Source organism: Orycteropus afer, unplaced genomic scaffold, assembly GCF_000298275.1.
Source record: "Orycteropus afer afer isolate SDZICR_OR568_19922 unplaced genomic scaffold, OryAfe1.0 scaffold00005, whole genome shotgun sequence".
Classification (NCBI taxonomy): Eukaryota; Metazoa; Chordata; class Mammalia; order Tubulidentata; family Orycteropodidae; genus Orycteropus; species Orycteropus afer.
Window position 1 is genome coordinate 6,007,716 of NW_006921592.1, and position 11,600 is coordinate 6,019,315.

Sequence of the window (11,600 nt, forward strand, 5' to 3'; positions counted from 1 at the left end):
AAGGACAATAGAAATAATCAATAAGACTGGAAGTTGGTTCTTTGAAAAGATTAATAAAATGGACAAATCACTGGCAAACTTAACAAAGGGAAAGAAGGAGAAAATACAAATAACACAAATAGGAAATGAAAAGGGTGACATCACAACAGAACCAACAGAATTTTTTTTTTTTTTAAATAGTAATATCAGGGTACTATGAAGAACTATACTCCAAAAAATTTGAAATCCTAGACAAAATGGACAAATTTCTAGAAACACAATACTTACCTAAACTAACACAGATTGAGGTAGAAAATTTGAACAGACCCATAACAGAAGGAAAAAATTGAACAGGTCATTAAAAAGTTACCACCAAGTAACATCCCAGCCCAGATTATTGCACTGGAGAATTCTACTAATCATTCAAAGAACTGACACCAATCCTACTCAGACTATTCCAGAACATAAAAAAGGATAGAATCCTCCCAAATTCATTGTATGAAGCAATCATAACCCGGATACCAAAATCAGGCAAAGACACTACTGGAAAGGGACTACAGACCAATATCCCTCATGAATATAGATGCAAAATCTTCAACAAAATCCTAGCTAATAGACTCCAACAACATATCAGAAAACTAGTCTATCATGACCAAGTGGGATTCATATCACGTATACAAGGATGGTTCAACATTAGAAAAACAATCAATGTAATCCATCACACAAGTAAAATAAAGGAAAATAATCACAAGATCATATCAATAGATACAGAAAAGGCATTTGATAAAATCCAACATCCATTCCTGATAAAAACTGTCACAAAAACAGGAATAGAAGGGAAATTCCTCAACATAAAAGTGACATCTTTCCTCTTTAACACTTTAAAGAGGTCTTTTGCAGCAGATGCCCTGTGCAATAGATCTTGGGATTTCTTAACTACAGCTTCCATGAGATTTCATTCTGGATCCAAGTAAAATGAAATTCTTGACAACTTCAGTCTTTTATCTACTTATAATGATGTTGTATATTCCAGTTGTGAAGATTTTACATAAACTTAATCTTATTAAAAGTAATTTAATATTTAGAAAGACGCTTCCTCTACTTCAGTAATTTGTCTTGATGCTATTCAATGATTTGCAATGATGCTTTTTGTGCTTTAAAGATACATGAACCATCTTATGGGGGTCAAAAGACAATTTATATCAGACTACAGCTAGAAATTTAAGGTAATTGATTACATATTTAACATTAGAAATGAATACTTAATGGAGGAAATATTTCTAATAAAATATTAACAGCTTGTTTTTTAAAATAATAAAATTACAGCTCTCCTATTTTGCTAAAACTGTGCTGTATTTTTTATAACAGCTATACCAAAACAAACTCATTGCCATTGAGTCTATTCTAATTCATAGGACTATTTAGGACAGAGTAGAACTGCCTCATAGGGTTTCCAAGTCTGTAAATCTTTACAGAAGTCTATTGCCTCATCTTTTTCCCACGCAGTGGCTGGTGGATTCGAACCACTGACGTTTTGTTAGCAGCCAAAAGCTTTCACCACTGTGCCACCAGATTTCCTTACAATAGGTACAAACAAACTCACTGTTATTGAGTGGATTGTGACTCATAGTGACTCCCCACTGGGTTTTTAAGGTGGTAAATCTTTTTTTTTTTTTTAATTTTATTGTGATTTGAGTGAAAGTTTACAGAGCACATTCATTTTCCATACAGCAGTTCGCATACACTTTGTCTCATGACATTGACTACAATTTACCCCAATGCAACAGCTCCCCTCCCACTTCTTCCCCATAGTTACCTCTTCCCTGTGTCCTTCCCTCCATGCATTCCTGCCCCCCCGAGCTATATCGCTGTGCATACACAGCACTTTTATTCTCCCATGACTGATCTCTCCAAGGAATGTATATAAATGATATAATGATATAAATATTCAGCTCATATGCCTGTATTTTGTGTGGCTGGAAACCACAGGAGTAGACTCAATTCCAGATCTGAAGGGCAGCTACAGGCCATAGTCTCAGGGGTTCAACCAGGCTCCATCAGACCAGCAAATCTGATCCCCTGCCCTTTTTTTTTTTTTTTGAGTTTAGTTCCACATTGTTCTCCCACTCTATCCAGGATCTCCCACATAGATCCCCCTCCAGGTAGTTGACAGTGGTAGCCAGGCACTATCTAGTTCTTTTGGTCTCATAGTCATATAGGCTGAGGATCACATGGTGTACCATTCCTTTGGACTGATTGTTTCCATGCATCTTTGGTTTCCTTCATTCTTCTTTCTTTGAATGAGGAGAGACCCATCATTGCATCTAGAAGACTGCTTGCAAGTTTTTAAGATCCCAGTCACTACCCGCCAAAGTAGGATGTGGAATAATGTTTTTGTGTAGTATGTTACGCCAATTGAGCTTGATATCCCCTTTGACCATGGTCCTGAGCCCACAGGTCCAACTACTTGCTCCCTCTGGGTAGCTGGCTATGGCCAAGAAATGACTACAACTTTGTCCCTTGTCAGCTTTGCTATACATAAGGTGATAAATCTTTGTAGAAATAGATTGCCCATCTTTCTTCTGCAGAACAGCTGTTTTTTTTTTTTTTTAATTGCCAACTTTCTGGTTAACAGTCAAATGACTGAGACACTGCACCACTAGAGCTCCTTAGTATAACAGCTATAATTATTAACAAATGCTTTGATCAGTTCAATTTACTCCACATAATGTTTTAAGGTTCCCAATACAATCTCTCATTTATGTTTCCAGATATTCCCATGAAGTTTTAAATTTCACATACAGGAATTCCTGCCATATATATTTCTCTAAGAAAAAAAAAAAAAAAAAAAAAACTTTATTTTGTTATTTTAGGCAAATCAGATATGTCCATTGTGAGAATATAAAACTTGCCTGACCAGATTTATTATTGCAGAAAAAGATCTTTCCTTTTTCCAGGGTGTAAAACTGAAAATCTTCAAAGAGATTATTCCATTTTTTTCGGATAGAATGTGCATTTAGTTGTTGTTGTTGTTGTTGTTATGTGCCATCAAGTCGGCCCCGACTCATAATGACCCCTCCTTGGGTTTCTGAGGCAGTATCACTATGGAAGTAGATTGCTCCATCTTTCTTCCAAGGAGTGGCTGGTGGGTTTGAACTGTCAGCTTTCTGGTTAGCAGTCAAGTGCCTTAGGCACTATGCTACCAGAGCTCCTATGGTTTAATATAGAGATTTGCTGTGGTAGAGTTGATAGTTGTAGACTATATATGATACCTAAGTACCAGAGAGGAAGGGAGTTTATGGTTTAATTATTGAATAAAGGATTTTAATAGAGATTATAAGTGATGCTGTAGAGATAGAGGATGTCAGCATGGAAAAGAAGTTATGGCTTTGCCTTCACGAAAGTGCTCATGTTCTCAGTTGGCACAAATCAAAGTAATTTGAAGAGAAAACTCACAGCTAGGATTGTGGTAGAAATTAAAGAATTGGTTACAGACAATAGGAAATAGTAAGTAGGACATCTCCATCCTCCTACAGTAAAGCTAAGGAGGGAGGAACCAACCCATACTCAAGGTAAAACAGAGGTCAACATAATAGGAATCTGGTAGATTCAGGGATGGGTTCAGTTTCATTTTCCAGCTAACAATTTAACATTGGTGAAGTCTGTTTTCTGTTAATTAAACTTCTTAATAAACTCTGTGTCAAGAGTGCTTGCTAGATAAAGTGCACCAGAGGAAAAACTCGCCTGGTTCAGTGAAACGGGTGCTCCCAGGTGCATTGCACACTGTACAAAGAACGGTCGATTTATAGGGATCATAACCTGAGCCCTTCAGTACAGCAACAGTCAGCGTGGAAGTTATATACTCACCTCATTTCCATAACTTCCAGATCATTGTTTCACTTGCAAAAAATTCGGAACATAAATTAGCTATAAAGATGAAGCATGATTTCAAGTGTTGTATCTAGAGAATGATTACATCAAAGTACTTAGTGAAAAAAGTGTGATACTTTTTCTGCATTCAAGTGATCATGATTTAAAAATTATTTAAACTCTATCCAATCTTCAGTGAAAATCTCAAGATAAACTTTCTCTCTGAAGCCTTACCACGCCAGCTTGAACTAACATTTCCTCTCTCTGGTTTTCTGCAGAATTTATTTATTATGTTTCACTAATTGGGCATGTAACATTCACTGTATGATATTAGTAGTTAACCTGGATCATCCCCCTCCTTTTTTTCCTCCTAATTTAACTGTGTGCTTTTTAAAGGGTGAGCATTGGCCTATTCCACATGGTAGCTCTAACCCTCAATATAGTACATTCACAGGGCAAGTGCTAGACACTCGGCAAATGGTGTTTGAATGATAATTCATCTTAAGATTCCACTGAAAGATTATTCTACTAAGAATTAACTATGCCTATTTGTATGCATTACAGAGTCCTATGGATGGTAATATGTTCAATGTATGCAATATTTTGTTACATTCAAACTCATTTAAACACAAATTCAATGAGCACAAATATTTTCTTCATTCACTGGTTAATATGTGAAACAAAAAATTAAATATATACCCAGACTGAATTCATTGCCATGGAGTCAACCCAACTCATAGCAATACTATAGGACAGAGTAGAATTACCCGAGAAGGTTTCCAAGGCTGTAAACCTTTAGGGAAGCAGATTGCCACATCTTTTTCCTCAGGAGTGCCTGGTGGGATCAAACCAGTGACCTTTTGGTTAGCAGCTGATCCCTTAATTATTGTACCACCAGTGTTCCTAAATATATAAACCAAACCAAACCCACTGCCATTGAGTGAATTCTGACACATAGCAATCCCCATTGGGTTTCCAAGGTATTAATTCTTTACAAAAATAGATTGCCCCATCTTCCTTGAGTAGAGTGGCTGGTGAGTTTGAACTGCCAACATTCTGGTTAGCAGTCACATGCCTTAGGCACTGCACCATCAGAGTTTCTTCTAAATATATAGAAAGCTTTGTTATATACACTGTCACTTAAAATGGGGTTGGTTTCATTTGTTTAAAAATGGCATGGTTCCCAATCCACAAAGACACATTTAAACTTGGCTTTAAATTATGATTTATGTAAATAATATTTTAATTTAACACCCTGAATTTTTTAAGCATGTGTCTTTAATTTATACTCATCTTAAAATATGAGATAAAATGTTGCTTTGAGCTGACTTAAAGTATTAGCTAACTATATCAAGAGATCTCAGATATGTAGAACAGAGTTAATTTAAGGGCTAGAAACCCTATTTCCTTAACAAACTGATCTCTAAGACCATTACCTTCTTTGATCTCTTTTCTTGCAGATGAATACCACTGTTCCTTGGAGGGGGAGTGAAATGGTACTGTCAACTACACCAGGAATGAACTACATCTCTTACTAAACTCCTAACTCCCAGAATTCACCAATGTTTAGATGGAGAAGATGAGCTCCAGAAGGAGACTATCTAGAAAGAGAATAATGTTTTCTCAGTAGCCTTAACCCTCCTCTAATTACTCTTAAATCCTACTTGTCACAATTGTGCTAAGTCATCCACTATTTCCTTTCCTTTTAACTACTGGCTCACATATCAACAAATGTCCACTCTTCTTATTTCCATGAATACCTATAAAATGCATTGACTTCTTCTAAGACAATTTCATGAAATACTTAGCTGGAAACGGGGACACCAGAATAGATAGTATTTCCCAGTCTTGCTTAGACTTTAGATCAGTGGCCAAAGGGATATGTCTGTGTGTATTAAGGAAAGTATTTTTTAAATATTCCTTTCTGCTTCCTGCTGGTTAGAATATAGACATCATTGATGAAGCTTTTGCCATGAACTACCAGTCACATGTTGAGGATGATACAGCCACAAGACAGAAGAAGCCAGGATTTTTGGTAACTTGGACTCCATGATACATGCACTTTTACCTCCAATATCGACACAAGTATGTATAATGTGAATCACGTCCAAGTGCCTCATTAGCTTACCAAATTGGTTCTGTCTCTTTTTTAAGGAGCTGCTAACTGAAATCCCTTTCACATGCCTTCATTCTTTCTTTTTTCACATTCTCACTATCTCCTTACAACCAGAGAAGCAATCCTAGTCCCAGGAGAAGAGACAGGTGACAAATAATGTGAATGGTGCTTTCTTTAGTACCATTTACCATGTCTACCACATTGCTGTCAAGTCAATCCTGCTCAGGGTGACTCCATTTTTGTCAGAATAGAACTGTGTACAAACGCTCATATTTTACATGAACCTGATCACCAGAAAAAGAAAAATTCCCAAGCATGTAAAACTCATTTATCTTGCTACAACAACAACATTATGGTCAAGGATTACACACTTACAGTCAATGTTCTTATTCTTAAAAATTACCCTTAGAACTCTTCCCAACACTTTCTATATTTTTTGGTCATTAAAGTAACTGTTTCTGGCCACCTGTGAAGAGATGACCCATAAATCTTTAGGAGAGTATCCACCTCTGATACAAACCCAGAAGACATTATTGAATGCTTCTATCAATCTAAGAAGGCAAAGCCTTGAGGATACATTATGCATTTTATATACATGGCAAGCAAAACTTAAGCACTGCCTACTATGTACCGTGATACTATTTGATATGTAAGAAACAGCATAATTTACATGAATTTAGCCATCAAAGGAAATTTTATGGAGGCACAATACAAAAAGTCAGGACAAAGTTCTCTGAGAACTTGTGTTTTATCTCTATTATCTTAATACAGAGTTATTTGTTTATTTAAAAAAAAAAAACATAAAAGAAGCATCATAAACTAAAAACAACTACAGTGTCCTAATAACTAAACCAAGAAATAAAAATAATGATCTTAGCAATACAAGGCAATTTACAAGGACTACAATAACAGGCCTCCCAAACATAGGACCCTGAATGCCAAGATTTGGCCTATAATGAATGGAATGTTCTTGGTTGTTTTGAGACAGGATTTTGACCACTTTGTTCCAGTCTTCCCACTCTTTTCCCAGGCAAGCCAAAGCTGCGTAGCTCCTTTGGAAACTGAAAGGCATATTGCCTAAACTGTTTTCTATGGGTTCAGTGTCACTGCATTCATAAAACTCCAGATTGTCATCAGGATAATCCAATATACCCTTGAAATTATCAAGAGAACTGTTCTTGGAATTAATTTAGCTTTAGGGATCCAAACCTGCTTCCATTGAAATTAGAAAAAATAAAATGGTTTAAATAAGCCCATTCAAAAGTAGGGATGCTATAAGTGAGTCATATATCAAACCTTAAGATTTCAGTTAAGTACTCTTACTAATTATGATAGATAGGGTTGTGTGTCAACTTGGCTGATGCATGCATGGTTCTCAGTGGTTTAGCAGTTATGATTTAGTCATTCCCCATGGTAAGATTTTATACAATATGATCACCTCCATGAAGAGATCTTCTTTGAACAGCCAATCAGCTGAAAGGAAGTTTCTTCAGGGGTGTGGCTGGGTTCCAATGCATATGGATGTTGTGGCAAAGAGCCCTGGCTTTGTGCTCTGCATTTGGTTCATCGTCATCTGTACTTGAGCCAGTGGCCTGCCATATTGCCAGCCAATCTTGGGATTGTTGACTTCACAGTTTGTGAGCTAACAATCCGACAAATCTGCCATTTTACCTGCTGATCTTGGATTTATCAGCCTCTGAAGCCAGCATCTTTCTACACTGTCTACCAATCTGGGGTTTATCAGCCCGTGCAGCTTCATGAATCCAGGAAAGCCTCCAGCTTGATGTCTGACCCATGGACTTGGGACTTACCAGCCTCTGCAACTCCATGAGCCATTTCCTTGAGATAAATTTCTCTCTCCATATAAGTTTCATTGGTTTTGTTTCTCTAGAAAACCCAGCCTAAGACACTAATTAACCCTTATTTTTGGAAGATTCTGCTAGTTAGGTCATGTTTTCTTGACCTGTGAAAATCATCATATCTATTTGAATTTATAGGCATTTATTCAATGAAGCTGATATGAAACAAACAAACAAAAAAATACAAAATATATAAGTAATGAAATAGTAAATTTTGACATATGCAGCCCTTATAATGAAGTTCATGATAAAGTGGCAAGAAAAGCTATCATTAGAAAAATAATCACTTCAGAGAAGAAAATATTTCTTTATAGAATTAGAAAGCCTTCCTTTCTCTTTTCCTAGTTTCTTTCTCGTTTAGTTGGCATACGGGTTTAGGCCCCAAACCTCAAATGAGATTTTTTTTTTTTTTTACTTCTGAGTTTAGAGCGAGAGTCTTGGCCTTATTTTGTCCCTGTACAATGTTTGCTCTTTGTCCTTATAATACAGGAGGTGGCATTGCTCCTGGTGGTCAGGTTTCTTTTGATCTTTGCTTATATGGGGCTGTTTGGCTCATTCATTCAATAAAATATATTGAGCATGTCTTATGTGATAGGCATATCTGAGACTCAGATATTCTCCTATAGATTCCTTTCTAGTAACTCCTAGCACTATGCACCGTGTCAATGAGTAATAAACAGCAGACACAGAAAGAAAAAGAGAGACAGAGAGAGAAAAAAAAAAAAAAAAAAACCTGTCCAGCATTGTTCACTCATTATTTTATACCATGTCTCTATAGTTTGTATCTTGGTAAAAACTCATTATCTACTTAGCTTTGTTCAATATTTCTTACTCTGTCTTCAATTTCTTTAGTTTTGCATTGTTAAACTTTAGATAGTTAAAACCAATTTTAAAAAAATGTTTGAGGCTTCAGATCTCTCTCTCCTATTATATTTTCATTCTGTCTTGTGATCTGTAAATGTGTTAGTTTTACAAGTTGAATTATAAATTCTGGATGCAGATTCCAAGCACAAGCAGGAAGCAGAATTGTGTGGTGGAAAGCAACTAAACTAGGAACCAGAAGAGACATCTAGTAACAAAGAGGTACCAGTTCCCAGTAATGTTGTCTTCCATGAGTTACATAATCACTCCAGGCTTTGGTATCACTTCAATAATATGTGAAGACCAATGCCTGACTTATGAGAATTAAATAAAAGAACAGATGAATATGATCAACATATTACATAGCACATGTTGTTGTTGTTATGTGCCGTCGAGTCGGACCCGACTCATAGCGACCCCTCCTTGGATTTCCGAGGCAGTATCACTACGGAAGTAGATTGCCCCATCTTCCTTCCAAGAAGTGGCTGGTGGGTTTGAACCGCCAGCCTTCTGGTTAGCAGTCAAGTCTTAATAAGCGTGATTTGAATTGAATCACATGCATTTTACTACATTATCATTGATCAGAATGTAGAATGAGAGTGCAGTTAACTCAGTGATAGAATTTGAAGTTAACTAAAAGGCAATTTTATCAAAAATAACTAGCAACAAATATCAAACTCACTATGAACAAGTCAATTCAACTCATAGTCACCGTTCCATTGGCTTCTGAAGCAGTATCTATGCAGAAGTAGATTGCTCAATCTTTTTTCTGAAAAGTGGCTGGTGGGTTTGAATGGCCAGCCTTTCGGTTAGCAGTCAAATGCCTTAAGCACAGCACCACCAGAGCTCCTAAAATAACTAGAGTCCCTAAAATTCTATCATTATATAATATTTTTTTCATTGTGCAATGTATAATCATACTGATTATGGATGACAGAGCAAGAAGCCGCGGGGATCCAGATAAGGGGAGGAATCCAGGGCCAACCCCAAGAGGCAGGAAAGTGGAAAAAGAAAACCCAGGGGTGGGGAACCAGGTAAGGGGAGGGCAGAGAGATTTCAACCAGCTAAGGAAGACAAACTTGTCTGTCACTTCGTTGTACTGTGGTGGCTTGCATGTTGCTATGAGGCCAGCTGTGCCACCAGTGTGTCAATCACCAGCAGGGTTGCACATGGTGCACAGGTTTCAGTGCAGCTTACAGACCGAAACAGACTAGGAAGAATGAAGAGACCTTCCACTTCTCAAAGAATTGGCCAGGGAAAACTTAATGAATAACAGAGAAACTGTCTGATGTATTACTGTGCAACTTTATGAAAAGCCCAGAAACATTGTCCAATACAGTGCAGGATGATGAGCCCTTTAGGTCAGAAGACTCTCAAAATATGACTGGGAAAGAGCTGCCTCATCAGAGTAGAACCAACCTTACTGATATGGATAAAGCAAAGCTTTTGAGACCTCCATTTGCTGAAGTGGCACGGCTCAAATTGAGGAGAAACAGCTGCAAAAATCCATTAATAATTGGAACATGGAATGTATGAAGTATGAGTCTAGGAAAATTGGAAGTTGTCAAAAATGAAATTGAATGCATGAAGATTGATATCCTAGGCATTAGTGAACTGAAATGGACTGGTTTTGGCCATTTTGAATCAGACATTTCATTGTACTCATGAGGAACCTGTACACAGACCAAGAGGCTGTCGTTCCAACAGAAAAAGGGAACACTGCATGGTTTAAAATCAAGAAGGGAGTGTGTCAGCATTCTATCCTTTCACCATTCTTATTTAATCTATATGCTGAGCAAATAATCCGAGAAACTGGACTATATGAAGAAGAACATGGCATCAGGATTAGAGGAAGAATCATTAACAACCTGAGATACACTGATGACACAACTTTTCTTGCTGAAAGTGATTTGAAGCACTTACTGTTAAAGATTGAAGAACAGAGTCTACAGTATGGATTACATCTCAATGTAAAAAAAAACAAAAATCCTCACAACTAGACCGATAAGCAGCATCACAATAAATGGAGAAAGGATTGAAGTTGTCAAAGACTTCACATTGCTTGGTTCTACAATCGACACCTATGGAAACAGCAGTAAGGACATCAGACAATGTATAGCACTGGGCAAGTCAGCTGCAAAGGACCTCTTTCAAGTGCTGAGGAGCAAAGATTTCTCCTTGAGGATTAAGGTGTGCCTGACACAAGCCATGATATTTTCTATCACCTCATATGCACGTGAGAGCTGGATGATCAATAAGGAAAACCAAAGAAGAACTGATGCTTTTGAATTGTGGTGCTGGCAAAGAATGCTGGAAGTGCCATGGACTGCTAAAAGAACTAACAAATTTGTCCTGGAGGAAGTGCAGCCAGGATGCTCCTTGGAAGTGGGAACGGCCACACTCCGTCTTACCTACTTTGGTCATGTTATCAGAACGGACCATTCCCTTAGAAATATGTCATACTTGGTAAGGTGGGGGGTAGACAGAAGAGGGGAAGCTCCTCAGCGAGATGGGTTGACACAGTGGCTGCTATGATGGGCTCAAGTATAGCAAGGATCGCAGAGCTGGCACTGGACCAGGCAGTGTTTTCTTCTGCTCTACATAGGGACACTACGGACCGGCAAGACCTTGAAGGCACCTAACAACAACAACATGCGTAATCTTGGCTTTAAAAATCCAGAAGTCTCTAAGATATAGAGATCCCTTTGACAGACATTCCACTCACTAACAACTCTAACCATTACCAGTTGTCAACAGTAATAAAACCAGCATTTATTACATGACAGGCACTGTGTGTTTTAATGCAACATTTCATGAACTTTCATCATAAGCCAGTGCTATGAAGTAGATACTGTTATTCCTGTTTTAGAGGTGAGGAAACGGAAGCCTAGAAACATTAAGTTACTTATCCATGC